This window comes from Stegodyphus dumicola, chromosome 1 (genome assembly GCF_044657685.1).
Source record: "Stegodyphus dumicola isolate Sdum_Otavi_A_Nest chromosome 1, ASM4465768v1".
NCBI lineage: Eukaryota > Metazoa > Arthropoda > Arachnida > Araneae > Eresidae > Stegodyphus > Stegodyphus dumicola.
This window is the reverse complement of record NC_140768.1, coordinates 144,987,219-145,014,293: the sequence shown is the minus strand read 5'-3', so window position 1 is coordinate 145,014,293 and position 27,075 is coordinate 144,987,219. Positions and strand designations below refer to the sequence as shown.

At 34.3% G+C, this 27,075-nt stretch overlaps 1 protein-coding gene and 1 long non-coding RNA gene across 3 annotated transcripts in view; one reads left to right on the top strand and one right to left on the bottom strand.

The window, feature by feature from the left end:
• Window positions 1-6,047, bottom strand: part of LOC118180321 (S1 RNA-binding domain-containing protein 1-like) — a 155,332-nt gene extending 149,285 nt beyond the window's left edge. For both annotated transcript variants that reach the window (XM_085821568.1, XM_085821573.1), the window contains exon 1: window positions 5,887-6,047. The gene's annotated coding sequence lies outside the window, so the exon portion shown is untranslated. The remainder of the gene's footprint in view (window positions 1-5,886) is intronic.
• Window positions 6,048-6,101: 54 nt separating this feature from the next.
• Window positions 6,102-8,767, top strand: LOC118181057 (uncharacterized). The gene is made up of 2 exons (XR_004756809.2): window positions 6,102-6,228; window positions 7,716-8,767. It is a non-coding gene; the product is annotated as an uncharacterized LOC118181057 (long non-coding RNA).
• The last annotated feature ends 18,308 nt before the right edge of the window (window positions 8,768-27,075 follow it).

Below are 27,075 nucleotides of genomic sequence, written 5' to 3'. Positions count from 1 at the left end.
AGTGAGTAGTATTCAGTTCTGATTACGCATTATTTTGTGTGAGGGAAACGAGAGATCATGGGATATGTTATGTGATATTAATGGACGAATTACTGTTCTTTAATCGGGAAAAAATCTGGCAATTTTGTATTTGGCTTTATTCTGTGTTGTGTGAAATAGTGTTTGTGAATTTTTGGATCCCATGGCCGTAACTAAAGTGAATTCGAAATGGGTATTTAGTGGTATTGAAAAGGATAGTAATAAATGTTTTTTAAGGTTGTGCAAGAGAGAAATAAAGATGTTTTATTATGTTATTTATTTTACCTGGTATCTTGCTTTGAAAGATAAGTATGATTTTAAAGATTCTGAAACAGAAGTAAGAAAAGTGTATCCGCCATGTAATCAAGATTCTGAAGAAGATTAGGTAAGTTAGTATTTTTAATTATTTGAGGATATTCTTTTTATGCATTGTTGTAAATGTAAGGTGGAAAGGAATTTAGTATTATTGGGAAAATTGTTATTAGCAATGATTTAGTTTAAAGTAATTAGGATTGTAAGGTAATTTTTATTAATTTAATGTATGTGCTCATTTATATTTTAAGTAGTGTTTTTGAATTTAATTATATTTTAATGAAATGATAGTTATTTTGTGAATTTTATGTTTGTAGGAATTTGGTATACGTTTAAGTTGAAATAAACGTGCGTGGAAATAATTTAAATATTTGATATTAAGTATTTGTAATGCTTGAGGTATGAATTCGTTGGTGACGTGTATAATGAAATAGATGATTTAGAGGTAAAAGTTTTTGGATATTCTATTTATTTTATATGTGGAAATGTTGATACACTCACATTTGTGAAAATTGCAACACCATGAAGGACTTACGCGAGTGAGCTGAAATTTTCAGGAAATGCAAAGTAGCGCATGATATGCAAATGATTAGAATTGCAAATCCGTAGCGCATGCGTATGCTGAGCAGCGCCCTCTGAACGGCTGATGGATCCGAATAAATAGACGGCTGTAGCGAGACGTGTATGGTTATCGGTGGTTATCTGCTAGTGGTAAACGTTAACTCAATCTGTACTTATGCCTCATCGACGAAAGAGAGCGAGATTTGAACAACTTACAGAGTTTGAACGAGGGAGAATCATCGGCCTTCGTGAAGCTGGATTGTCGTATCGTGCAGTAGCCTCTCGTGTGCAGCGTAACAGCAGCACAGTGATGCGCGTTTGGAAGCAGTGGACGGACGAGTGTCGGACAACTCGGAAATCCGGGAGTGGACCCCGAAATGTGACGTCAGCTCGCGATGATAGACACCTGGTCCGCATGGCGCGGACGGACCGTACAGCTTCCTCTAGACAATTGGCAGCACTGTGGTCAATAGCTACAGGTGTTTCATTGTGTGCTTCATCAATTCGTAGACGTCTGCTGCAGTGTGGACTGCGCGCACGGACTCCTTTATACAGGATCCCCCTAACGCATGACCATCGCCGCCTGCGGCTACAATGGGCCAATCAGCATAGAGACTGACGTGCTGATTGGCAGCATGTCGTGTTTTCTGACGAATCCCGCTTTAATTTGTGGTACCATGATGGCCGCATTCGTGTCAGACGCTATGCCGGTGAACGCCACCTTCCGGAGTGCATTATCGAACGCCACAGTGGACGAACACCCGGAGTTATGGTCTGGGGCGCCATAGCATATCATAGACGATCTCAATTGCTACGAATTGTGGGCAATCTGAACAGCAACCGGTATATCCGTGAAGTTCTACAGCCCGAAGCTGTTCCCTTCCTTCAAAGCTTGCCAGGCGCTGTATTTCAACAGGACAATGCCCGCCCTCATACTGCTCGGATTGTTAAATCCTTCTTTACAGCGCAGCAGGTACAGCTTCTTCCTTGGCCTGCGTGTTCCCCGGATATGTCGCCAATTGAACATGTGTGGGATGTCATTGGTCGGCGTCTTGCTCGTGATCCTCGTCCTGTTGCGTCTGCAGACGAACTTTGGGTACGCGTACAAACGATATGGAATGCTCTTCCTCAGTCAGACATTCAAACTTTGTTTGACTCCATGCCACGTCGTGTAGCAGCACTTATTGCGGCGCATGGTGGCCACACAAAATACTGATTCTGATCTCTTGTTCTTGTTTGTTTGCTTTGAACATTTAATCATTTATTTGTACCACTACCACTCAACTGTGCATTAAATTGCATTCAATTATGACGATTCCTTCTTGGTGTTGCAATTTTCACAAACGTGAGTGTATTTGTAAAGGGTAAATACTTTTTCGCGATCATGTAATTTCATATAATGTTCTTTTTACCGGGTTTAAAGATTGAGAAAATTGTCATGTATTTTCGTGAAATTTTTTTAATTTATGAGAAAAAAGCAGTGTACATGGATATAGTGAAGAGTGTGCGCAATGCCATTTTTGTGCAATTCTGGGATGTTTTTTTAAGTAAAAATAAGTCGACGTCTACATGGTTTAGTGATATTTTAATGAAATGATAGTTATTTTGTGAATTTTATGCTTGTAGGAATTTCGTATACGCTTAAGTTGAAATAAACGTGCATGGAAATAATTTAAATCTTTGATACTAAGTATTTGTAATGCTTTCGGTATGAATTCGTTGGTGACATGTATAATGTAATAGATGATTTAGAGGTAAAAGTTTTTGGATATTTTATTTATTTTATATGTGGAAATGTTCATATTTGTAAAGGGTAAATACTTTTTCGCGATTAGGTAATTTCATATATGTTCTTTTTACCGGGTTTAAAGATTGAGAAAATTGTCATGTATTTTCGTGAAATTTTTGTAATTTATGAGAAAAAAGCAGCGTACATGGATATAGTGAAGAGTGTGCGCAATGCCATTTTTGTGCAATTCTGGGATGTTTTTTTAAGTAAAAATAAGTCGGCGTGTACATGGTTTATGTGTATGTGTTATTTTGAAAAATGCGTAAGGAGAATGGTATTGTGCAGTTTTTCCTAATTTTGCAGTGAATATTTGTCATGATTAAGCAGTTTTGTTTGATAAAATTTCTAGCATAAGTGTAATTCGGCTAGTAGATTGTTGGAAGAAGTGTTCAGGAGATAAAAAGAAAAGAAACATGCCTTTACTTCGTAAAGACAAAGTGGCGGCAGGGAAAAAAAAATAGAGGGTTGCTGTAGGAGAGTTGGTCGCCAAATTTTCGCCAAAAAATCGCCAAGTTACCATAATGTAAAGATCAACCAAAAATATATATATATATATACAAAATAGTATTCACGGTATTTGAGCGTTAAACAATCGCCAATAGCAGTGTTACGAATTGTGTATTTAGATATTAATTTTAGTAGAATTCTAATTTAAAATGTTGTATTTCCTCCTGCAACACAGCGTGAGACAAATTTTAAGAGAAATCTATAATGGAAAAGTAAGAATACAGGGCACGTGCATTAAACTTTGAGTACACGGATATGTCGGTAATTTGTATTGAAATTGAATAAATGTAACTGACTACTAAATTAGCTGTAACTGTAATTCCATCCTCTTGTTTACATTGCGTTTGGCGAATAGTATGGGTTACCAGATCATATCATTTATCGCCGCTCTTGGCGATATTTTTTTTGTTTAAAATTCCGGAAGGGCTATACTAAAGCTGTGCCCTTTCTTCACTATCGGAAGCAAATTATAATGACGAGGAATTTGATTTAAATCATATTAAAGACGGAGTACATCGAGATGAAATACTACATTTAGTAAGGAATTATAAGCCAAATAAAATAAAAACATCTGCTCTGAAGATAAGGATAGTGCTGACAGATCAACTTCCAATTCATTGCGCGCCGTGGCGTTTCCCCACCACCACCACCGCAGAGCAGCGTGAAATTGATAAACAGATTTCGGAATGGTTAGAGAAACAAAGGATATGCCTTTATCCATTTTTTTGAAGCAATTCCACTTTTTGTTTGTTGGACATCGAAACAAACTTTCACTTTGTAGACCCTTTGGCAGCTCCAGTATCGGAAATTCTATTTGACATAATCAAAAGTTCAAGCTTACTTTTATAAAATTGCTCTAACAGTTTGCAAAAAATAATAAGCCGGATCCAAATCGAAGATTAAGGGACAACACGATCTGCAACATTAACTGAAATAGATAATTAGATAATTTTAGCTTATACCGTCCGTTATACAATAAACGCGCATGTGTAAACATATTATGCACATCCGTAAAGGTTTTGTGCGCATGCGTAAATGCTTATGCGCATGCGTCAACGCTCCGCATGCGCAGAAAGTTTGTAGCTTTGAGGTCCGCATTATAGATCATTCCGGATTATGGGTGTCCAAATTAACGACTTTTGACTGTACCATAATTTAATTTCCTGTGTTATTTCTATAATATCAATAAATCTAAATTCATTTTGATCAGCAAATATATCTAAGAGATATAAAGGTATCAGGAAGCAATTCTCAGTCAACTGCTATATATTATGGTTTATACATGTAATAATGTGCTATGTTTATTGTTACAACACTGCAATGGACTTCAAGTGAAATAACACTTCCTGTAAATTAATACAGAAAGCTTAAAACTAGAAAATATAACAGTTTGGGGAGTTTGATATGAGAGTTATCATGGATGAAAAAACATCACATACCACAAATACACCAACATCATTGGGAAGCTTGGTATCACGAGAAAAGGAACCTTCATCAAGGTTGACAGGACATCTATGTGAAGATTTCAGTATTAGCAAACAACTGTCAACTTACCCAAAAGTGGTGACACCTTTTCGAGGTTAGCTGCTGCTTGCCAACATACAAGGGTCCCTGACATAAAGGCACATATGTGCCGACCCCCTTAATGAAGCTCATGAAGAGAGCCACCCTCATCAAGATTGTGAAAATCTTCATCTTGCCAACCAGTTGCTTACTTGCATTAAGTTGCCAACATTTTTGTAACATTTTATGAAATCATCTGGATGATGGAACATGAAAATTTCTTGCTTTTATTGGAATAATCCAACAGTTATAATTTATGATGACCTTAATAACAACGAGATTAAGACACTGAGTTTAATATGGTTGCCACTGTTTATCTTTTGATTTTTTAGGGAAAGTGCAGAATCACCCACTGCTTGGAGCGCTTTTAAGAATTGCACATACTCGGTATCCATGTACACGTCAATCTATTTTCACTTTAAAAAACATCCCAGAATTGCACAAAAACAGCATTGCGCACACTCTTGACTTTATCCATGTACACATCGATCTATTTTCACTTAAAAAGAAAATGGACAAAAATCCAATTCTTCTTACTCTTGTAAAAAGCGCCAAACAAATAAGTGGGCGATTCTGCACTTTAGCCGATTTTTTTTTTTTTAGGTGTCATTAATTCTTTTTCTTCCTGAGTTCATCATTTTTTACTGAATGATTTATATAATTATGATTAATGATTCATCTTTTTTAAAACTATTGATGTCAGATAACAAAACGGCACCGTCGCCTCGGGAAATTAATTAATTCCTTGCTCAATTATCTGCCACGTTCATTGCTGATCACATTTGCATGATGTAGTATCACTCATCGTTCTTTGCAAGAGTAATTTATTTTTCAGTTATTTATTTTTATTTTGTTAATTTCTATGCCATCATTACCTATTAATTCGCAAGACATATCAGGTGAATAGAAATTAGACGAAAAGTATTCATATAATGGCTTTGACGAAATTCGCTCGGATAGAAAAATTAATGATATATACACACTAAGACTAACAAATACAGATATCCAATAAAAACTTATTATTATCATAGTATTACAGTATGCATGGAGATTTATTATGTACTATCCGATGTTCGTGAAAACAGCTAAAGATATTAAAACATATGAAGAACATTCGAATAGAAGTTTTTACTTACCGATAAAAATTATTAGTTTTAATAGATCATATGCAAAATGTCGGACAAATAAGTATGCATACAGTACTACTAGTGATTTAAAATAAGGGTGTAATGTGATTTTTTTCAAATTCGATGCACCTTATTGGTCAAAGAATGGCGTTGTTTGTAGATCTTCACGAAGGGAAATGGGGAAGAAATCGAAAGAGTTAAAAGATTTTCTGAGCTGTTGAAACAAACTGATAGAAATTAGAAACCAGTAAATTCCCACTTGGCGTCAGCTTTCGGCAGCTGTATTTAGGTAGCAGTATGGGTTGGGTGATGTTACGTTTTGGTTGTGCCATTCTGAACTAAGTAGGATTTGTAAGTTTTCTTTGGATTTATTTTAGTGCCATGTTTCATAAATTTACACATTGTGCTTCATTCATTTGAATTTATTTAAAATATATCTAATAACTATGCTGACAAATTTCCGGTTGAGCGTTGATTCTATTTTGAAAAAAACCAATTTTATTTGGTTGGTCAACAGCTTGTTCTTCATTGTGCATTTTATTGCATAAATATGAAAAATAATTCTTTAATATATTTCCGTAAGCCACACTTTGCAAAATTTCGGCTTTGTTGACATCAGGATAGAGCGCATTTGTGCCAGATCATGGTAACCCTGATAAGTGTTGTAACCCGCACAGGGAATTTTGCTGCAGGACAAAAAGGGATTTTTTCTGTTTACTTCTAGTTACGGAACAGAAAAAGAAAGTAATAGTAAGTAAAATAAAGGAAGAAAGAGAAAGTAATAGTAAGTAAAGAAAGGTTTGGAAATCGCAGATCATTAGATTATATTACCGTAAGGTAAAATAAAGTTTAATGAAAAAAAACAAAATTATCTTTCATTATTTATTTTTAGTTTACAAAAAATCTCTGATTTCTTTCTCCAAAATTTATTATGTGATTTATCTGATTTTTGCAAAAATCCTTTGAGATTTCCTTTCCAAAATGCATTATATTTTCAAAATTTGAGATGATTGTTTTTGAAATCATTAGTACATACATATATGATTTTAAACTTGTTTTGTGATATATTTTTGTGGTGGATCATGCATAAGAGGAATTCAATTTTTTTTTTTCATTTTTTATGGTACTGAAATTTGGATTTAAATAAAAAATGTTTAAGGTTTTTAATTTTGAAAATCCTATGGATAACTGGAAATTTTGGACACGAGAGAGATACGACTTAGTGTACTCCACAGTGTAATCCTGGAAATTTCCTCATATTCTTAACATATGATCAACAAAATTACTGTCCTCCTGAGTTTAATTTTCTTACCTCAACCAAACCTTCAGAAAAGGCAATCAAAAGTGGAATTGTTCATTTGCTAGAAGTATTCTGATTATCTATTAACGCATTGCGCCGTATCAAGTTAAAAATTTTATTGAAACGACTGGATTTTGAGTGATTGGAATTTATTGCTAATTTGCAAGTTAAAAAAAGTACAGTCATCCCTCAGTTATCGCGGTTATTAGGGACCAGAACCGGCCGCGATAAGTGAAAAACCGCGAAGTAGTGTCACTCTCTCATTTTTAACATACGAACATTTTTTGTGTATGTATATCAATAAGTGTATATGAAACCATATAAGTGCATATGTTATCATTAGAACATTAAAGAATAGTTTCAAACATGTAAAATATTAATAGTATAAATAACATACATAAAATAACGTATAAATAATATAAATATGATACGCGAGTGTGTGTGTGTGTAACATACGTAGATGTAACTAAAGTGTACATACTGTAAATGTATTTTTAGAACTCTTTTATTCTAATAACAATTTTTCTTTTATAACAAGGTCTGTAACTAACCTCTGACAATAACTTCTCTTTGCTTGATCTTTATAAATTCTGATGAAACACCTATGCAGTACGATGAAGGTGCCCAGCGTACAGACAACCACACTACGAAGGCACGCCAAGAAGGTTGGAGAAATACCTTATAAAGTCATGTGCCATTAACTTAGCTTGTTAAAACATTTGATAGATTTTCTATTTTAATATTTAAGATTCATATAATTAAATGTTTTAAAAAGGACAGCTTTTAAAGAATCTGTAATGAGAAAATAACTTTTCTGCTTTAGCATTGCATTATTAAAAAAAAAAAAAAAAAAAAAGACAAGACTTCAAGAAAATTTTGTATATAAAAGTTTTAAATTACAAGGTCTTTCATTCAAGTAATTTGTAAAATTATGGACTAAATTCAGGTTATTACTTTTTGTAGTGATGTACTATTTTACAAGCTGTTGTTTTCAAAATGTCTTCAATGTGAGATAATGGAGTGACGTACTATACACTATTTTGCGGATATGAATGCAATTTTGTATTTGAGTATTTTAGAAAACTGTGGATAATTAGATAATTTTAAGTATCCGCTAACAAAATTACTTTTGTCTAATTGTAATATTTTAAGAAGCTATAGAATTTTTGTTATGAATTGCTGACATATTTCAAACTGTTACTCTGAAATCACATACAAGTAATTTAATTCTTGTTTACTCAAATTTATGCTGTTTTTATTCATGTTCAGTATTATTGCTCTATTAATAACAGTATAATAAAATATTATAAAAAGGGTTTGTTGTATATATTTTTGGTCAACACTTCATACAAAAATGCTTAATTCTTGTAATGTTCCTATTTGTAAGAAATAAATCATACTATAAAAAGACCAATTAATGGCTAAAGTCATAAAATGCTGTTTGTTTAATTCACGTTGTCTTCTTGGGAATTGAAAAGGCTAGCTAAATAGGGTTTGCATGATTTTCCTCGTATGTGATATGAATGTTTCCTATGGAAATTTTCCACAGTGGCAATGCTTTTAAAATAGATCTAAACACAACTTCGCCAATTCCTACGAAAACCCGAGAGGATTTCGGTTAGAATTAAAACCCTCCTCATCTAAAAGTTAGATGTACATAATGGCTAACATGTTCACATGCATATTTATTACCATTATGAAAGGGGGGATAACCTACTTTGAAGGAAATTTAAGCGTTAATAACAAATTTTAATTTGTAACGTGTAATAAAAGTTAGTAAATTTATGCATTAGTATATTCATTCTTATTATGTAAAAGAACTGCTTTAAGAAAACTGTTATATTTAAAAATTCAGCAATTAATATTTGGAATAAATTCCTAATCTATTGCTTATTGTGGCGACCTGCCTACTACAACTCAACGCTGCCAGTCTGGTAACTCATAGCAACGAAAAACAAAATAATGGTTATTCTATTGTTAATATAAAAATTCGAAGAAGATTGATATGATTAACGATCTGTTTTTATGATCACAGTTGTTTGTCCAGCACGCTTTATTTATTATTGTTCAAAAAGGCATTTAATACAAATTAAATTATTATATTAAAAGCAGCTTGTAATTATCTGTCTCAAAAAACTGTATTTATTACGAATAGCAACCTTCAATGCTGCACGAGCATGGAGTTTGTATGTCAAAATTCTGAGCAACAATAAGTTATGCAGTGTGATGAGATGCAAATAAGACATTTCACCTGTGATTTCAAGTGTTGTGCTGCCTTCCGGCGAGTTAACATATTTCTGTCATAATTTTAGCGGATATATGTATTGTCTGCTGAATTGCCAATTTTTCTGATTTAAAGTACCAAGAAACTGTGTCACTATACACATAGTGATTATTTTTCTATACATATTATTATTGTGCATATTTTATACATATTGATTATTTTTCTGTACATAGCATATTCTGTACATATTGTTATTGTGCATATTTGATTGATCTAAAATTATCAACGATGAGAAAGTTGATTGACTACGATGCTGCTTCACAATTGACGCGAGTAGCAGTTGAGCCACCCGCTTTTTGTCTCCGAGACCCATCGTTATGGTTCATTCAACTGGATGCGCAGATTAAATTGAGTCACATTACTGCCGACGAAACTCGATCGGTGCGTTAGAATCAGAGGTACTGCAACCAGCTCATGAAATAATTTTGAGTCCACCGGCGACGGACAAATACAAATCTTTAAAAAAAATTATTTTCTGTTTATGAAGAATTCGAGACAGTTTCAAGCAACTGTAGCAAGATTTACAGTTGTTGTGATATGAGGCCTTCTCAATTGCTGTCTAAAATGTCAGACTGAGCCGCCGGTAACCTAACGGATAACATACTTAAAACATTATGGATGAATAGACTCTCATCTAACATGCAACCCATTTTAGCGGCCAGTAGTGAGTCACTTTAAGAAAGCTACCCGAAATCGCTGATAAAATTCACGAGCTGGCCATTCCAGAGCATAACACGCAGTGCAGGCTCCTGGTCCAGGTATTTCACGAACAAAAGCGCCTTACCAAGTTACAACTTTATGCAGCAAATGGAACCTATTCAAACTTTTGGTGAACGCCTGATATCTGTTGATTTAGGATTGCGCCGAATCTTCCAATGGCCATTCATTATTGCTACTGTTTCAACTCCTATTATTGGCGCTCACTTGTTACAAAAATTTTCTTTGATTGTCGATCTTAAGAATCGCCGTTTGATAGATTCCACAACCAACTTAACTTATGCGCGACTAATTCGCAATAGTCAAGATTTGAGCATTAAACTGATTTCGGGTAACTCCCCGTGGCATCAACTTCTCAGAAAATTCCATACAATCACGCGCCCAGTTATAGGTATTTCCGAAGCCAAGCACGATGTACTACATTATATTGAAACTACGGGACCTCCAATTGCCTCTAAACCAAGACGCTTACCTCCGGACGAGCTTAAAGCCGCCAAAGAGGAATTTCAATGCATGATGGAACAGGGAATTTGCCACTCCGTCTGTTTGATATAAAATGCTATGAGTTACGAGAGATAATTGGCGCTGGTTCCAAAATAAAACTAACTAAGTTAGGCCATACGAATATTTAATTATTTACATAATGTACAAGGTTATAAGTTAGGTGCTCCATTAGCACAAAGTGGAACGAACGAACGCACCATAGGTCCGCTGCGTACCTTCTTCAACAACCTACTCAACTAAATTTGGCTCCTCTCACAAGAGGGCGCTGATCCTAGAGGGCGTTATATTAAACCGAACACCATCTATTTCGGAAATGAAATGGTGACTGGTGCCCGTGGGGCGATTATCGCCGGCTAAATGCAGCTACAATTCCTGATCGTTATCCAGTCCCGCACATTCAAGACTGTATGCAAGTTTTAAGCTGTTTTTACAACCCTTGATCTTGAGCGGGCGTATCACCAAGTGCCCGTTAACCCAACTGATATTCCAAAAACTGCGGTTATTACTCCTTTTGGACTATTTGAGTTTCCGGTCATGACTTTCGGCTTATGCAATGCTGCTCAAACGTTCCAATGCTTCATGAATCAGGTGTTAATCGGTCTCGACTTTTGTGTACCTTATTTTGATAACGTCTTAATCGCCTCCTCTTCAGAGCAAGAACACCTATCACATTTGAGAACAGTTTTTAACGTTTTCAAAGGTATGGTGTCAGTCTTAATGCTTCCAAATTCATTTTTGGCCAACCAAGAAATTCCTTTCTTGGTCGTGAAATTTCCGCTGATGGCGTTCGACCCCTTCCAGAGTCACCGCTATCCGCGATATGCCCGAACCATCTACAGTGAAGGACTTAAAAGATTTCTTGCTATGCTCAATTTTTATCGACGTTTTTCACCTCATGCAGCGACCATACAAGCACATCTAAATTCTTTTTTTGGTTGGAAGCAAGAAAAACGATAATCGTGTTATAACCTGGACCACAGAATCTCCCGAAGCGTTCCAAAAATGCAAAAATGATTTAACTTGGGCAACAAATTTGCAGTATCCTTCAGCATCTAAACCATTATCACTCCACTTTGACGCATCAACAACAGGTATAGGAGCAGTTTTACAACAGAAAGATCAAGAATTATGGAGACCACTTTCATACTTTTTCTAAAAAACTCTCACCAGCACAAACCAGATACCACTTACGGTCGCGAATTATTAGGAATTTATGAAGCTGTCAAATATTTTCGACATATGCTAGAGGACCGCGTTTTCCTGATCTTCACAGATCACAAACCAGCGTTCGGATAAAGCTTCTCCTTGTCAAATGAGACACCTAAACTTCATAGGGCAATTTTCAACAGATATACGTTATACACACACACAGATCGTATTTTATTCTCGAGTGTCAAGATGTAGAATTGAGGGTTCGCACAATATTGCTGCAGACACCTTGTCTCATATTGGAGAACTAGCCGTTCCTTCGCCAATAAACTTTGCTGCCCTTGCGGATGAACAACACCGTGATTCAGAACTACAAACCCTCTTGAAAAGCAAATCTTCCAGCAATCTCAACTTGCAGTCTATGCAGCTGTCACCTGGAAAATCACTTTATTGTGATGTTAAGGATTCAAGATTTCGACTTGTTTCGCCATGCCATTTTTAGTCAGTTGCATCGTCTGTCACGTCATGGCATCAAGGATTCGATGAAACTGATACAGCAACGTTTCATATGGCTTGTCATGCAAAAAGACATAGCCAATTGGACATGTTCGTGTTTGGAGTGCCAAAGATCTAAAATTGTCAGACACACCAGCAGCCAACTTAAAAATTTTAATTTGCCCTCACCTCGCTTCAATCACGTGCACCTCGACGACTTGATCGGGCCATTGCCGCCTTCTAATGGGTATTCCTATACTCTTACTTGCATTGATCGATTTACTCGCTGGCCCGAAGTCGTTCCTTTGGTAGATATTTCAGCTGATACCGTGGCAAAGGCATTTTACACCGTTTGGATTTCTCGATTTGGAGTTCTGGAGCAGATTTCTAATGACCAGGAGCGTCAGTTCGAGTCCCAAATCTTCCCGTCACTAAGTATTTGGACACTTACAAAGTGAGAACCAGCCCCTACCATCCAAGTTCCAATGGAATTGTCGAGAGATTTCATCGCTACTTAAAACAATCAATGCGATGCCATACCGCATTACAGTGGACTGATGTGTTACCTACTGTACTTCTAGGTCTTCGATCAGCGTTAAAAGAGGATCTAAATGCCTCTTCTGCCGAACTGATATATCGTACTAATCTCCGTTTGCCTGAGGATTTCGTACATTCAGTCAATGCATCTAAATGTAACGTAGATCCTGTTACATTCGTGCATCAGCATGTCAAAATTGCGACCAGTTCCTGCCAACGCACATTGCAAACAAACTGTGTTCGTGCATAAAGAACTTAGAAACGCATCTTGTGTTTTTCTCAGATGTGATGCTTCAAAGCCTTCTCTCGCACCAAAATTTTCAGGGCCACATCAAGTGCTAGCTCGAAACGAAAAAACTTTTAATTTTGGTCAACAAAAAAGAAGTCGTCGTCAGTATCGACCGTCTTCAGCCGGCATTTATCTGAACACCAGAAGCCACTAGAGCGAATGCGTCTTGACCATCGCAAATTCCATCTCAAGATCCACATCTATCTCCAACAGACTTCAGTGCAAGCTGTTCCAGGACTTCGACAAAAACCACGACTTCCGACTTATCAGATGCTACGACAAGACACCCTCGTGTTGTCGAGTTCGCATCAACTCAAAGTATTTGTAAGGTATCGTTAGCACTGGAGGGGGAGGGGAAGTGCTGTGGCGACCTGCCTACTACAACTCAACTATGCCTGTCTGATAACTCATAGCAACGAAAAGCAAAATAATGTTTATTCTATTGTTAATATAAAAATTCAAAGAAGATTGATATGATTAACGATCTGTTTCTGTTATCATAGTTGCCTGTCGAGCTACGCTTTATTATTGTTCAAAACGGCTTATTATACAAATTAAATTATCATATTAAAAGCAGCGTGTAATTATCCGTTTCAAGAAAATTGTACCACCATACTTATGTATTTAGTTTTGCTCATCTGACCTTCTTAGTTATTAAACTGTTTATTACCATTAAAATAAACAATTACATATTAATGCCTAACATGCGATGAGAAGTTTTAAAACAATATTACTGAACGCACTTTTTTTAAATATGATTTGTTTATTCAGTGCCCCATATAATATTAAGAACTAAAAAAATCTTGAAAAATCCGTTTTTTTCTATAAGCTTATGCTAATGTTAACTGTAAATCAGAATATTGTTTTAAGAGGATATGAAGGTGTAAAATTAACAAACCTAAACTGGCAGAAATTTACGTAAAACTCTCGAGGCTGAGGGCTACTCTGTATTAAAAAAAAAAAAAAAAAATTTCTTTATTATTTTCTTTTTTTGCTTCTGAAGAGTTGTGTCAGATTCCGTTGAAGTTGACAGTTTTGCGTAAAATCTCTACAGCATAAGGTTGTTTCTTTTCAGATTTTATACTGTTGTATGATTTTAAATTTCTAAAGTATTGTTACGGATTTTGTATTTAATTTGCTATTTTTAGTTGGATTTTAATTAAAATTGTTTTATATCTCCCTGCGGTGGAACACGAGGCATGTTTCAAGAGAAAGCTACGCCGCAAAAGTAAAAATACAGGAGCACATACATTTAACATTTAATAAATAGATATCTCGTAATTGCACTCTTTTGCTTTCCATAAACCTCGAGGAAATACCAGAATGTTCTCGTGCATGATTTAAAAAAAACGTATAAAATCCGGAGGAAAACATCTCAGTTCAGTTGTTTACTTAGTGGTGTTATTGATCGTAGCGAATTCGCGCTGAGACAACACCTCCTTATAGAAGGAAGCCGGGACACTGGATTGTGACGTCACGCGTAGTCGTCTATGTCGAAACCCCGAGAGAGCAACGAAACAAAACAGGTTGCGCGCTAGTGCCGTACTTAACGTTGATTTCACTATTTGATATAGATACTTGGGTGGGATTTTATTCAGAGATTCAATTATATATAATGAATAATTTAATTACTTCAAAATTTAACACAATAAAATTTGACATAAATTTAAGAATTTTTTGTTTCTTATTTCTTGACTTTAATGAATTATACTTCCTTGTAGGTTTCACAGCAGCATTTAAAAAGTTAAAAATCAGCCATACTAACTCAAAAAAGGAATTTCTGATTTTTCCCTCATAATTTAATATTGCTTTATATTTTTCTAATATTTATGAAAAAAACCCAAATTATCTGCATACAAACTATTACTTATCATTTCATTTTTCTTCCAATCAGTAATTTGTCTTTAAAAGAAAATGGTATAAAAATGCACTAAATTTTGTCTATAATATGCTATGTGTATTGCAAGTTTCAAATAAATTAGTATATCAGAGGTTTGCTTAGCAAATAATTCAATGTGCAATTTAAAATTATTGCTTAAATCTGTAGAACCAATAATATTAGTTGTATATGTACTTAACTGTATTGTGTTAGTTATATAGCTGAACTTGAAAATAAAGATTCACAAGTGAAAAATAAAAAAATTTTATTTACAATTTTATGCAAGCAGTCAGCATAACAACACAACACCTAAGTTATAACATACAAATAAGTTAAAACCAGCTGATCTCTTTTTATCAATAAATTATTCAAACTTTCTTGTAAAAATTGAAGCAGAAATCTCATTAAGCATATTGCCATACTAAGAAATTTCATCAATTCTTATTTATTAACAGGTGTGAAAATTTCAAAACTGCTTCTATATTAATTGGGTCTCATCAGAAACAATAAGATGAGACTATGTGACCTTAATATTTAAATTTTGATACTGCAAGTTCAAGTTTCTATTCGTTAAATTTCAACCCATTTTGTCTGGCAATTACAAACACCGTTATTAACTTTTTACAACAGCCAATTAATAGTTTCAAAACGTATTACGATACTGCCATAATATGGATAAATATCGGGCAAACACTTGAGAAGACCGTCCATTACCATTTAAAACACTTCAGGTGCACAAATGATATTAAATTTTATACGATGGCTATTATTATTTATGAAGCATATAAAGATACATTCAACAGCAAATGGATGTCAGCATCACCAGTATATGTAAAAACATTTATTGATGTTGTGTAAAGGAAGTGATTATCAGTTAATGTTTCAAATATAGAAAATAATAAAAATGTTTTACCTATGCACCAGTATCCAATTTGAAAGTATCTGGTCACTACATGCAACACAATTTTGTTGTAATTTTTCCAAGCTAAAATCGTGATCTTCTAAGTTACTCGCTATCAGGCTTGTTTAATTTAAGCAAAGAATATATCAAAATGATTTGTCCAGAAAGCCACCAGTCTTAATTATGGGACACCGGTAATTTCAAAATGCACATGAAAATCACAGGTTTGTGAAATGAGTGCTCCTAATCAGAGACACCCTTTATTCAGCCAATTCTCAGAATAATAGTAGGAGTTATTACAAACCTGTTATTTTGTCGCCATGCTGAAACACATAACTGTTATCTTGATAAAGTAATTTATCATATGGTAACATGAAAATTATACTCAAATGATATAAGTAATGGCCATTTAAAGACACAACATAGACCCTTTTTTACACAACAACAAATTAAAGACAAGGAAATGAATTTTTCAATATTTTTAAGTGTAAAACAATCAGTACATGCCCATATAAAAAATATAAATTATAATGACCCATTCTCAGTATAAAAGCAGCAGTTACCATAAACTTGTCATCTTGTAAGCATGCTGAAACACAACTTTTATCATGAGAAAGCATTTTACAGTATGTTAACACCAAATGATAACCACTTACTAAACATTAAGTGGTAGCCATTTAAATACAACCCAGATACCATTTTATGCAGCAAACACTCAACAGCACGAAAATGAATTTTTCATTATTATCATCTTTCAAGTGCTCTGAATATAAAACAGTCAGTGCATGTCCATATGAACAAAATTATAATGACCCATTCCCAGTATAATAGCAGCAGCTATTATAAACATACAATTTTCTAATCATGCTGGAAACATATAACTGTTACCTCGATAAAACATTTTACCATATGTTAACACAAAAATTATATCAAAATGATAAGAGTAGTGGCCACTTCAAGTCATATAGTGGATATATATATAAATATATTTATATACGTTTGGTGTGGCCGATTGCAACCAAAATACGAGGTGCACATATACATGTTATAGCAGTCCTATATACAAAATTTCAACGCTCTGAGGCTACTCGTTTTTGAGTTATGTGAGATATGTACGTACGCACGAACGTACGTACATACATACTGAAGAGAATTTTAGTTTAAGTTTTTTTAAGCAGTTTTATAATTTTTTTGAAGGAAAAGAGTATTTTATTCTGTCCTTACGTACAGATATGGTGCAAAAACATTGTTAAATTGCATTCGATAGCGGTCAGAATGGATATTTTCGGTGAAATATGCTGCCTGAAACTTTTCGCGATTACAATACTTCCTTTTTACTTCGTACAAGGAAGTAAAAAGGACATGTCTTCTTCAATATTTCAAGTCATCTAAATATAAAACAGTCAAAATATGTTCATATCAACAAAATTATAATGACCCATTACCAGTATAACAGTGGCAGTTATTATATACATATCATTCGGTAAGCATGCTGAAACATCACTTTTATCAGGAGAAAGCATTTTACCATATGTCAACACCAAACTTATACCCAAATGATAAAAGTAGTGGCCGCACTAAAACACAAACCGAGATACTTTTTTACGCGATGACAAATTAAAAAAAGGACATGCCTTCTTCAATATTTCAAGTCATCTAAATATAAAACAGTCAGTATATGTTCATATCAACAAAATTATAATGACCCATTACCAGTATAACGGTGGCAGTTATTATATACATATCATTCGGTAAGCATGCTGAAACATAACTTTTATCAGGAGAAAGCATTTTACCATATGTCAACACCAAACTTATACCCAAATGATAAAAGTAGTGGCTGCGCTAAAACACAAACCGAGACACCTTTTTACGCAATGACAATTTAAAGGCAAGGAAATGCCTTCTTCAATATTTCAAGTCATCTGAATGTTAAACAGTCAGTATCTGTCCATATCAACAAAAGTATAATGACCCATTACCAGTATAACAGTGGCAGTTATTATATACATATCATTTTGTACCCATGCTGAAACATATCACTTTTATCAGGAGAAAGCATTTTACCATATGTTAACACCAAACTTATATCCAAATGATAAAAGTAGTGGCCGCACTAAAACACAAACCGAGACACTTTTTTACGCGATGAGAAATTAAAAAAAGGACATGCCTTCTTCAATATTTCAAGTCATCTGAATGTAAAACAGTCAATATCTGTCCATATCAACAAAAGTATAATGACCCATTACCAGTATAACAGTGGCAGTTATTATATACATAACATTTTGTAAGCATTTTGAAACATATAACTGTTACTTTGATAAAGTATTTTATCATGTTAACACCAAAATTATACCCAAATGATAAAAGTAGTGGCCACGTAAAAACATAACGCAGACACTTTTTTACACAACAAATTAAGGGCAAGGAAATGAATTTTTCAATATTTCAAGTCAATTATAATGATAAAGAATCTTACCATATGTTAACACTAATTTGATAAGGACCACTTAAAATACAACCCAGACACTTATTTACATAGATGCATAGAAATGAATTTTTCGTTACTACGAGGGCCATCCAGGAAGTAGATTACGTTTCCGTCTGTGTCCGCTAGGGGCGGGGCTAGCGCGGCCATCTTGGGGTCAGAGCGTTGCGCAGCTCAGTCTGCATCTAGCCGTGCTAGTGAGAGGTTCGTCCTGTGCTCCGTTCAGATACTGTGACGGTTTGAGATGTCTGCGTTAATTGAAAATCCCGCGAGCTGCGCTCAGTAATAAGGTTTCTGACTGCAAAAAACTGTAAACCGATAGAAATCTATCGGCAGCTTCGTGAAGTGTATGGGGACAACATTATCACTGAAGGTGGAGTGCGTCAGTGAGTCATAAGATTTCAAAATGGCCGAACCAATGTTCACGACGAAGATCGAAGTGGGAGACCCAGCATAGTGACCGCCGAACTTCTCGAAAAAGTCGATGCTAAAGTCCGTGAAAATCGAAATTTCACAATAACGGAACTTTCTTTGAGTTTTCCACAAATTTCGCGAAGTTTGTTGCACGAAATCATCAGCGAAAAGCTTGGTTACCACAAGTTTTGTGCAAGATAGAAGGCAAGAAGAGGTAACGAAGTGGTTGAAGGCGCAGGCGGCCGAATTTTTCGACGAAGGAATTTCCAAGCTCGTACATCGCTACGATAAATGCCTTAATTTGTATGGTGACTATGTAGAAAAGTAGTATTTGAGTGTGGCTTTCATCTGTATATAATAAAATTTGTTTCCTATACTTTATTTATTTTTTTATTCCAAAACGTAATCTACTTTCTGGATAGCCCTCGTATTACTTTTCAAGTGATCTCAAGGTTAAACAGACAGCATACATGAGTAGAAAAAAAATAATAAGGAATTCACAATAATGTGTAACAGTAACTGTTAGATGCGAAAATATTTTTTCAACAGAAATAAATCTGAACTAACATCACTAGGCTTTGCAATTAATTTTTTGTGTCTTGTTACATGCATTAAAGTTACTAAACTTACTAGTCTATGAAATACAGCATCATTTGAATTAAAACCTACATTTTTTAAATGTTTAATTGCTAAACACCCATTATATTTTTATTTATGCTTTAAAGTTTTCAATTTGCGCTCTTTTGCAATGCTTTTCTGGTTTAGTGTATCATTCTTTAATTTGCAATAATTATTTAAAAATGTGTTCGTTGATGACCAAAGAATCTGCTTTAACACTTTCTGTGACTCATGAGCTTTAGGGCAATCATCTAGATTTAAAAAAATGTCATTTTCTATCAGTATGTCTAGAGTTAAGTTACATGCTATATCCCTCTGATTTGCAGAAAATAAAAATTCATTCTCAAATTCTTCAGATACAAGTTTTTGAATAACAACATAATTATATATTACTGAATTTAGTACATCAGGATGAGGATATAGAAGTCCTCTATCAAATCTTTTTATCCAAGACTGTCCTTCATTTTCTACAATTAATTCTTTATCAATAGTTAGATTGCCTTTACAAATATCACAGCTTAATAGTTTCACAACTTTATAACTACAGTAACCAGCTATATACATTAAAATTGGTATGTCATTTTGAACATTTTGTATATCTTCATTTGTAATAGTTATTCTTCCTGAGAAAGTGCATCCAATATTTTCTTGCTCCAGAGATTCAATACACAGGTTTTTACAATTTAGATAAATAGGAATTCCTCCATACTTTGATGATTTAATAACAGTTGGCAGAAGACTTTGTAATCTTAATTTTGCTTCAGTTTCATATACTTGCCTTATAGAAATATTATGTTGTGAACCAGCCAGCTGTCTATATTTTCCGAATCTATTCTCTAGGAGATCTGTCTGAACTTTTCCTGGTAAAAAGTAAGTAAATTTTAGCTCCTCAATGCAATACCTTGCCATTTCGAGCAACGAATAGCTAGTATGTGTTAATGCAAAATGTGTTTCCTTAGTTAGTCCACCACTAGAACAGCCTAAAAGTTTCCACTGATCTAACCACTCAAGTAACTTATTTAAATAAATATATCTAACATCATCATTTTGCACAGTTAACGGCTTTTGATACTCATTCATCTTATGGTGTCCTTTAAAGATACTTTTGACATTGACTATTGACCACCATGTAGATATAATTTTAATAAATTCAGCTGTTGTTTCGTAATTTAAAATACTATTTTCTTTACCAATAACCACTATTGCCTCTGTAAGACGACTGTCAAATATTTGTAATGCTAGCTTGACATTTTGTCTTTCCAAATTGGTTGGATACAGCTTTCAGAGTCAAACCATTACTATATTTTACAATTCTGCCTGCCTCTAATGAATGGAGACTTTTTATGCATGCAAATGCCGTTTTGACCTTGGAAAAATTTTCAAAATTTGGATAAAATAAACATTGCCCAGAAGTTTTTTGATTTATCCAGTTGTTCCTGACACACTTCAAGATGTGCACTGAGTCAATAACAAAAAATAGTGGCCGAGATAAGTCTTCAGGGTTTTTATACAATACTAATTTTTGGAGGCATACAAAATAATGACATGGCTTTTTTATTTATTGAATTATTGTCAGAGACAACTGCCACAATTCTATAACCTATATTTTCTAAACCAATTATAATTTTCTTAAGATATTGATACAGATCCTCAGCATTTAATGATTTAACTGGTAATATATGTGCCACATCCTTGAAAGGTGATAATAAGCTACGTATCATAAAAACATAAGCACTTGTAGCAGCTTTTTCACAGTTGTAGGCCATGCCACACAAATTTCCTCCTTTAAAATCGAAACATGAATTTAAATGCACTTCATCCATCATAATAATTACAGTTTTATCATTTTCTTCTAAATCCTTGCATCTTTGTTTAACATATCCTAAAAAGTCATCATTAAATTGCTCAGTAATAGGATTAAGAGAAAACATTGAACAAATTCTACGAATAGTACGTGGATGGGGAATAGAAATGTAACCTGAATGTCGTAAAACCTTGTATGCATGCGGTGAGATCGAGTTTAACAAACTGCAAAAAATAAGTAAATCTGGAGTATATCGATACTTCTCTTTCTTTACATTTAGTTTATTTACTTGCTCTGAAAGGAAGTTCAGTTCAGTTTCTTTTTCAGGTAACACTCTTTTCAATTCTGAAAGCATATCATCCACAATTTGTATAGAATTCTTAATATATTCTTCATTTTGTAAGTTATGAGACAGACTTTCAACTTCCTTTAGTACTTCTAGAAACATATTTACATTACTAATTTTTAGAGGGAAAACAAATTTACCAATAGATTTTATAGCGATGTTTTTAATATAAACACATACTGTTAAATCCTCATTTATTACTACCGATTTCTGAATTTCTGGAGCTGGGTCACTTAAAATATCAAGTAACATAGTTGAATTTTCAGTATGTACAGTTGTCCAAAATGTTTCTAAAATCTGATGTTCTAGGCAATTATTGAATTCAATTAAACTTTCAAATGATCGTTCATTATCATACCGTTCTTTCATTTTCAAACTTTCTTCTATCGCTTTCTCCAGGTATTTCTCTTCTAAACGAGCTTTCTTCTTTTCTGGTGACATTCTCGATACAGAATTTGATGACATGTAGGATGGGCCATCAGGGAACTGAGAAGGTATGCATCCTTTTTTCAAACGTGGCCTAGAAATTGGGGCTTTAATTAACTTCGCTGATTTCTCATCATACATTTCGATTTCTCGTATTATTTCATCTGATCGAAAATGTAATTCACATACCTATAAAAGAAAATATTCAAAAATCAACTTGTTGTGAGTACAAAAGTTAGATGCATGTTAATATTTAGTAACAGAAGTCAATAAGCCCTATGATTTAAATAAATAATTTGATACATAAATACGAATTAAAAAACCAGTAATATCATTTCAATTACGTGTATAATTTAAGTAATTTGTAAAATCTGGAATGCTCATCATAATGATTACAGCTTTATTTACATTTAAAGAAAATTATATATTTGAGATAATTGTTTACAACAAACACTGGTTACCAAATACAAATAATTACCTTGAATACATCATACCAAACTTTCATATATCATTACAAAAATTTTAAAATGAAACCTATTATGATTACTTAGTAGTTCCTCGTCATATAAATTATGATAAATTTGGAATAACTACAGAATCTGCCTGCACAGTATACTAGAAAGCATTTACAAATTATTGGCATTTATGTAACTACTAAATTTAGAATTATTCCTGTTATATGGAACTTTATTTCATTCATAAAACTTTGAAGGAAAATATTTTTTTGAAATGATTAAAACAGGCAAGATTAAAATCTTTCAAACATAAAACTTCTTACCCACAGATCAAAATCTAATATCGTAAGCATAAACATCACATACCTATCAATAAAAGTAATAAAAAAATGTAAAGATACAAAACATAAAAAATGCAGTAAAATTGAACTTACTCTGGTATGTTTAGTAGGTTGAAAGCCATCTTTTCTTCGTAGACTCCTTATCCATTTCATCCGGAGTTCAGTCTCATTTGGAAACTTGAATACAGCCACTTTTAGTCCGTTTTTATAATTACCATGACATGTGGCTACAGCACATTTATGAGGCATCGTATGAAATTATAAAAGCACGAGACAATATATAAAAAAAGCACGAGACAATATATAAAAAAAGCACGAGACAATATAAAAACTCTGTCGCTAATGCAAATAACCGCTCCACGTTCGTCGCTCTTGGCTCAACTACGGGGCTTTGATTTTGTTTGAAGGAGCGAGGTGAGTCAGAGACGACTACCTGTGACGTCAGAGCTTCCCCTCGCTTCAGTGTCCCGGCTTCCTTCTATAAGGAGGTGTTGGCTGAGATAGGATTAGCTTTCTCTGTGTTTTGAATTGAGTTCTATTTAACGTTTGAGTAGTTTAAAATATAACTACTGTGAGATATTGCGATACTGTATGAATATCTCTGAGAAATTTTCAGCATTTTGTTTTATTTCTTGGGATAAGAATAAATTTTATTAACTTTTATCGACTTGTGCATTCAATCCATTACGAACCTCTACGCACGTAACACTTTTTGGTGTCAGAGTGGGGTTTGAATGCCAATCACTAGAGCTGTGGAAGAACAATTAAGGCAATTCAAGACAGCCTTTGCTGCATTTAATGAAGAGATGAAAGATTCCATTAAAGCAGAGATGAACGCAGGCCAAGAATCTGTTAAAGAAGAGATCAAAGCAGTTCGAGAAAAGATGGAAGCTGGTCAAACATCTGTTAAAGAAGAAAGACTGAAGCAGGCCAAGAGGAAATGAAAAGAGAAATTACCTGCGTAATAGAAAACAAATTCTAGGTTATGGAAGGCAGAATTGAAGTTGTTGAAAATAAAGTTGGATGCACTGAAGAAAGAGTTTCTTCTGTAAAAGAACAAATAGAAGATAGAGTTCTAATGTGAAACAACATATTGATGACAGGGTTATTGCGGTCGCCAAAGAAGCTGATACCATGAAGAAATTCGTAGCGCTGGCAGACAGCAGTAGTTTGATGGTTACAATTTTTTTTTATTTCTGCTCGTCCCTCTCTAAACCTATCTACATATGATGGGAAGACCTCTTGGCAACTGTACAAGACGCAATTTTCAATAGTGGCAGCAGCGAAAGGGTGGGATTCCCAAGCTAAGGCCTGTCATCTTGCTACTTCTCTGAGAGCAGACGCAGCAGATATTACCAAAGGCTAGATTTCGAAGCTGTATCCGGCGCACTGCAGCTGCGCTTTGAAGGGAAATGTATGAAAGACTATAGTAGGCTTGAATTAAAATCCCGTCAACAGAAGCCCACGGAAAGACTCCAGGAGCTCGCCACGGATGTTGAAAGGCTGTCTCACCTCGCCTTTCCGGAGTGCCGGAGAGAATCAAGGGAAATACTGTCTTTGCTGTATTTCCATTGACGGCATCCGGGATCCTGAAATATAGAAAGCTCTGTGAATGGCGGATGTAAAAAGCGCTTTAGTGTACACCACGAAATTCGAGGCAGCCCAGCGAGCAACTCGTAGAGACTACTACCAAATCAGAGCTGTGCGAGTCCACGAACCAGTGGATCAATTGATGGCTCGTTTAGATGATTTATTCAGCCAAGTCAATGCTTTGATATGGAGTAGGAGTGAGAAGAAACTGACTCCAAAGTGTTGGACATGTGGTACTGAAGGCCACATACGACGGCCCTGCAGAATACCCCAGGGCACGGAAAATAAAATAGAGGATTTGACAAGACCAGTCAGTGCCTTGAGAAGGAATAGTACTGGAAAGAATCCAATCCTAAAGCGTTGGAACTACGGTGTTGAAGGCCACATACGATGGAACTGTAGAACATCCAAGAGCATGGAAAATGAGACAGGCGGTATAAACAGACAATTAAATGCCATGAGATGGAAAAGGAGTGACAAGGAATCAAAATGTTGGAACTGCGGAGCTGAAGGCCAGGTACGAAGGAACTGCAGAAAATAAAACCATTTCCCAGCAACGACGCAGGAAAAAAATTAATGATCATATCGCGGAGCGGAGTCTGAACGATAGTTAAAGCGCTCAAGATTTCTGCAGTGAGTGGCAACAGTAATGGAGTATCCAATGGGCATATCGATGGAGTTCCTTGCAATGTAATCATTGACGCAAGAGCTAATGTTACCATCATTCTTAAAGATTTAGCTCAGCAAGTTAAAGATAAACTCATTTGAACGCCATCCTATGTTACCCTCCAGACTTTATCTGGTGATGAAATCGACATAGCTGGGAAGTTAAACGTGAATGTCGCGTTTGGAAGTGCCGCCTACCATCACACGGCATATGTGGCAGATATTACAGATCCTTGCATACTTGGATACGGTTTTCCAGAATGCTACTCATCTATACATGCATTTTAGACCCAAAATTTAACTGAATTCGCATAAATATCTTTTAATGCTAAAATGTTTTCCTTTACTTAAGACATACTGACTGAACTTATCTATTCACTATGAATACTGTGCTGTGTTATGCACTAAGCTTTTTCTCAAGAAATACTGAAAAATTTTATAGTCAAAATAGTGCATTTTAATCGAGTATGCAAACTCGTTTATGCAGAATGTACATACATAATGTCTACCAGAAAAAATGCTTAAGTAAAAACATATGAAATGAAGGTACACTACACAAAAAAAGGGGCGCAGTTCTATGTCTCCCGTTCTACTGGGCCTATCGACGAAATTCAAATTGCGTTTTTCATGTCTCGAAAGCGCAACTTAGGATATACATTAGATTTATATGTAGCATTATTCTAACATAGGTATTTTGACACAAAATAGGACCTTTTTCTGAAAAAACATATCATTTTCTTTCCATATTTCGATTCTACGACTCAAATTATGCCCATAAATAAAATATTAAATTTTGTAATTTTTGGTGAAAAATTTATAGAGAAAATTAAAAATTTAGCTTGGCAAATTTTTTTCAGTTTGCGTCAAGAATAATTCACTTGGCAGAATTTTTACTTTATAGTAACCTACTTACTAAAAAGAAGGTCCATCGTTCATTTTTTCAAATAATTTAACAAAGTGCGTAAACCACGTTTTCGTTATTATCACTTATATTAAATACACCAAATTTTAAAATGCGCTGAAATGTAAATTCACGTATATCTTAGGAAATTTTGAATAAAAAATGCTTAGAAATATATTTACTTTAAGGTGATGTTAAAAATTTTATAGGTTATAATACAATTTTTTCCCTCGAAAAATTTATACAAAATATTAAAAAATACACATTAAAAAAATAAATCATAAAAAACGTGCGCATTATATTTGGATTAAGCCTAAATTTCAAATTCAGAAAGAAGGAATCAAGTAAGTTTAATAAAAAACAGATATTAATAAATATGTATGAAATTCATTTCACACCGAGGAGCTGAAATTTTGAGAGATAATTTTTTAAAAACTACTTATGCGATTTTTACAAAATTTTCTTATTCTTGTATAAACTGTTTCTAAATTATTCCAATAAACTTTTCTCCCAAATTTTAGAGAATATTTCATTAGACTGGCTTTTTCTTTATCAGAAACTATGGTATTCCTTAGCCAAAAATGAATTAAATATACCGACATTAAATCAAGGACTACGTTTTCAGTATTAGCAAAGTTAATACTTATTACTTGTCTGATAAACTTTTAATGACGTCGATTTTCATTTTAATCACATTAGCAGTTTTAAAACTTTGTAATGTGAATTGAATGAAAATCTTTACATGTTGTTAAAAAAAGCATGTTTACATGTTTTTCGAAGTTAGAAACGTGTAACATGATTATACATAAAACATATTATGATTCGATACCCAGGCGAATCCAAGCTGTATTATATGCCAAAGTCAGTCTTATGCCATGTTAGGGTAAAAGTTTACAATTGGGTGCCCCTTGTTTATTGGCGATTCTTTTTTGATGCCAAGATCAGCGCCAGGAAGTCACAATTTCAAGATGGCCGCTACACAAAACCAAAATAAGAAATCAAAGAATTGCATAAGATCTGTGTCCATGTACACATCGATCTGTTTTTACTTAAAAAAACATCCTAAAATTGCACAAACTAGGCAATGCGCA